The 4,598-nt window shown below is 42.8% G+C and overlaps 1 long non-coding RNA gene across 1 annotated transcript; it reads right to left on the bottom strand.

Moving 5' to 3' along the window:
- Positions 1-2,560: 2,560 nt before the first annotated feature.
- Positions 2,561-4,392, bottom strand: LOC310845044. Its single transcript, XR_014564433.1, has 3 exons — positions 4,218-4,392; positions 3,267-3,331; positions 2,561-2,680 (listed from the first exon to the last, which is right to left on the bottom strand). It is a non-coding gene; the product is annotated as an uncharacterized lncRNA (long non-coding RNA).
- Positions 4,393-4,598: the final 206 nt, after the last annotated feature.

Genomic DNA, 4,598 nt, shown 5'->3' with positions numbered 1-4,598 from the left:
GAACAATTTCACTGTGCTAGATGGAGCTGTGCTTGTTTGATTTGATGACATGTAAAAAAACACAAGCAGCTCATTAGCAAACCAGTTCATTCAATGATAAGCACATATTAAGTCTACATATTGCCACACCTTTAACACAGAAGGGCATCGTTTCTTCCAATGATGATACTTTCCTGCAATCTGGGAATGGAGAGAGCAAATGGTTTCCTCCTTGCAGATAAATGTTTCTATTCTAGTAACTGGGAGGATGGCATCCATTCCACAGCAGAACAATGGTCTGAGCTTGTCAATCAAAGAAAAATAAAATAAAATCTCAGCAACTTTCAGTCGCAGATGCCATTTTATATTTCAGGGAGGAGGAAGAGATTTTAATAAGGGAGAAAGAATTAAATTCCACGCCTGAATTGTAAAAAGAAAGAAAACCAGTGCATTTTAAGAGCATCTGCTGTGATTATTTTTGTAGATCTAACAATAACAAGGGCATTATTGCTAAAACAGGAGGGTCCAACTGCCTCCCCTCTTTTAAACAAGGGAACTTGTGCTCTTGGAGTGCATATTTATTGGTGGATGCCACCCCAGTCTCAGAACATTGCAAGATTCCAGGGCTTCCAGGTCCTTACCCAGGATTTGTGTTTCCTTCGGCATGAAGATGGTGTCTTTAAGACATATGGTTTATTTACACATATACAACCTGAGCCTGTGATGGAGGGGTTCACAGCATTCATACTCCAAGATGGTCTTGCTTTTCCCATAGCCACAGGCTCAGATCCAAGCAGAAATCAGGCATAGCTCTCTCTGTGTGTGTCTTCCTAGCATGCTGCCCTGCTTCTAGCTCACAAAAACTGCAAAACGATTATGGCACCTGATTCATAATAATATATAACACACCTGTGCTGCCTCTATTTCCATTTCCAGCTTCCAAATCCCCCTCTCTTCTACTCTTCCTGCTCTCACTCTTTGACGGGAAAAGAAATAAGGCCAGGGATCCAAATGCTACAGCAGGTACAAGAGCCAAAACGATCGGGCTAGGGAAAGAGGCATCGAGGTGAGGCTTCGTAGTCTGTATTTATTTATTGGATTTATGAATCCCCTTCATCCAAAAGGAGCCCAGGGCAATGTTCAGCAGAAGAGCAAATGACAAAACAAATAGATAAAACACATCCAAAAGCCCAATATATCTGTAAAATAACAAAATAATTAAAATACAGTATCACTTGCTACAGGACGTGGGTGGCGCTGTGGTGTAAACCACTGAGCCTAGGGCTTGCCGATCAGAAGGTTGGCGGTTCGAATTCCTGCAACGGTGTGAGCTCTTATTGTTCAGTCCCAGCTCCTGCCAACCTAGCAGTTTGAAAGCATGTCAAAGTGCAAGTAGATAAATAGGTACCACTCCAGCAGGAAGGTAAACGGTGTTTCCGTGCACTGCTCTGCTTTTGCCAGAAGCGGCTTAGTCATGCTGGCCACATGACCCAGAAAAACTGTCTGTGGACAAAGCCGGCTCCCTCGGCCTATAGAGCAAGATGAGCGCACCAACCCCAGAGTCGTTCGCGACTGGACTTAACTGTCAGGAGTCCTTTACCTTTACTTTTTTAACCACTTGCTACTATTAGCATTTAATCATAGAACCACATAATTATAGAGTTGGAAGGGACTCCGAGAGGCATCTAGTCCAACCCCCTGCAGTGCAAGAATCTCAACTAAAGCATCCATGACAGGTGGCCATCCAACCTCTGCCGAAAAACCTACAAGGAAGGAGGTTTAGGCAACAAAATATCAGCATGAGTAAACAAGAGCACCTTCAACTGACAACTGGAGGCAAACAAGGAGGGCAAATGTAACTTCAGTGGTGAAGGCATTCCAGAGTCAGGGTGCCACCACAAAGAAGACACTGCTAGGAGACCCTGAACAATGAATCCTAGAGGGGAACAGAAACAGAGCCTTCTCCCCACTATTTTTTGGAATTGAGTCAGCTGAGAGTAGAGCAGGCACCTACCTCACAGGATTGTTGTGAGTATAAAATGGGGAGAGGAAGAACTATGTACACCACTTTGAGCTCCTTGGAGGAAAGGTGGATATGAATGTACCAAGTTAATAATTGTAAGCCTGATGCCATATGATCCTCACCAGGTATTAAAATAATCTTCAGCAGCCTTAGTCTTGGTGCAGTGGGAAGCTAATCAGAAACAGGGACTTTTTTGTGGTGGCACCCAGACTATGCATGGAATGCCTTTCCCAAGCACCGGGTTCTCTTCTCTGTTCCTCCACATGCAGCTGCTGGCTGGCCTTGGGTTAGTCACTGAAGTCTCTCAGCTCCACTCACCTCACAGAGTGTTTGTTGTGGGGGAGGAAGGGAAAGGAGATTGTGAGCAGCTTTAGGGTAGTGATAAAGTGGGATATCAAATACACACTCTTCTTCTTCTTCTTCTTCTTCTTCTTCTTCTTCTTCATTGGACAACCCACAGTACTGGCTTTTAGATGTCTAGTTTAAAACTTTACATATTTTTCTCAACATTTTGAATTTGTGTTGGCAGCACTTACAACTTTTGATTGCTTTTACTCACTTTTCTTTTATCGATTATTGTGGTTTGATTTGATCTTGACATACTGTTTTACAGAACTCTGATTGTAATCAGCCTTGGGAGCCAGGAATGGCAGAACGGCAGGGTGTAATAACTTAATTCTGTAATAAATAAGAGGACAAAGTCAGGCTGGCAAACGAGGACTGGGAGAATTTGCTTTTTTAAAAAAAAAAAAAAGTATTTAAATCAAAGCACAAAAGTTGGCACATCGAGTGTGCTTCCTCCCAATTCTTGTTTTTAAACAGAGATAGGCCTCCAAAAGTCAATTTGCAGTTCCTCTGATGTGCCACTCCTTTTTAGATGTTTGGTCCTGCCTCGTGATCACTGTGTCTGAAATGCAGCCTGCCAGCACGAATTTCCTCATTAGCCAAGGGAAAGGTAATCTCACTTGCTGGGCTAAACAATACAGTTTGTGCAACATGCTGTTCAGAATCTACAGTCCTGGGATAGAACAGGCCTTCCCTCTTTATGCCAGAATCCACAGGCCCCTTGTCTCTGATCTGACACCTGGAAGCAAACAGCATGTTCCTCTGGAATAGACCGGCTGACTCATGGGAGCAATAGGTATTATATACCGTAGTCCACAATATTGATGAAGTAATAAACCTTAATGGCAGACGTTTCACGGGCTTGCTGGTCGGCCTTGAGTTTAACAATGCAGCTAACATGTTCAAACTGTGTACTTACCAATCTCATCGAGTGATGCAAGATTCCTGGGTTGCAGGCATGCCTTAAACCAGGGTCTGTGCTTCCTTTCAGACAAATGAGGCACAGTGGAGATGCTGGTGTCTTTAGGATCTATGGTTTATTTACACATATATGCAACCTGACCTAAGATCAGGAAGGGCTCATAGCTTTGGCATCTCAAAAGGTCCCTGCTTCTTTTTGTGATAAATATATTTTTATTGATTTTCCAATATTGTTCCAATAACAGCCTCACTGTAACAATGCCAATTTTATCCAGTTATTAAAACCAATTATTTATATACCGAATTATACAGTTTAAGTGACTTCCTCACATGCTAGTTTTGATGGGTTCCTCTTTGTTTTTTATTTTTATTTTCTGCGTTCCAAAATCTTCATAATTTCAATTACATTCCCTTCAAGATAGTAATCCCTTATATAATAGCTACAATCTTTTGGTTTCAATTTGTGTTGATATATTAAGTAATTTATAACGTTTCAAATGAGCTAGTCTGTAATTATTGTTCTTTCCTGTGTGTGGTAATTCCTCCCCAAGATGTTGTCCCAACCATATATGGTGTTGTGTCCTTCATTCTTCCAACTGTTAATATTCCCCATCATGATTCAGAGGAAGCGGTTGTCTCATAGTTTTCCAAAAGCCTCTGCATCACTTTTTCCTGTGATTCAAGAGTTTGCTAGAGACCCCTCTGTTTCAACAAATCCCCCACAGTGGCGTAGTGTGGGTTGTCAGCACCCGGGGCAAGGCAAGTAATTTGCACCCCCTAACCCATGGATTTGTGCCCCCTAACCCGTGGATTTGCACCCCCTAACCCCCAGATGTTGCGCCCGGTGCGGCCGCCCCCCCTGCACCCCCCACGCTACACCACTGCCCCCCCAACCTAGGAAGAGCGGTCTGATTCCAAACTGCCAATGATTAATAAGAAAACCTCTGACCTTGCAGTTGGCAGACTCCTTTCCTCCTTTCAGCTGAAAAAATTATAGTCAGTTATCTTTCCAGTTAGATTACATTCCAAATTGTTTCAGTCTCTTTCGCATTCCTTTGAAAATAACGGAGAGTGGGGGTGGTTTCGTTCTATATTCTAACATAGTCCTTTCAAAGGGTGAAACTCCCCCCCTCCATTCCATTCATCTCTCACGCACAGTTCCAGTTTGATGTTAAATTTCATGTTATTAATCCAGTTTCTTCCACCTTCACTTTTTATATTATGTTTTAACCTTGCATTCCGAGGAGGGTTGCCGAATCAGAAATGTAAAAGAAAAACTTTGAAAAACAACCACAGCCCCCCCCTCCACCGTCTCTGGCACCGAATGAAA

This window comes from Podarcis gaigeae (assembly GCF_964106915.1).
Source record: "Podarcis gaigeae genome assembly, chromosome: 1".
Taxonomy (NCBI): Eukaryota; Metazoa; Chordata; class Lepidosauria; order Squamata; family Lacertidae; genus Podarcis; species Podarcis gaigeae.
This window is presented reverse-complemented; position numbering and strand designations above follow the sequence as displayed.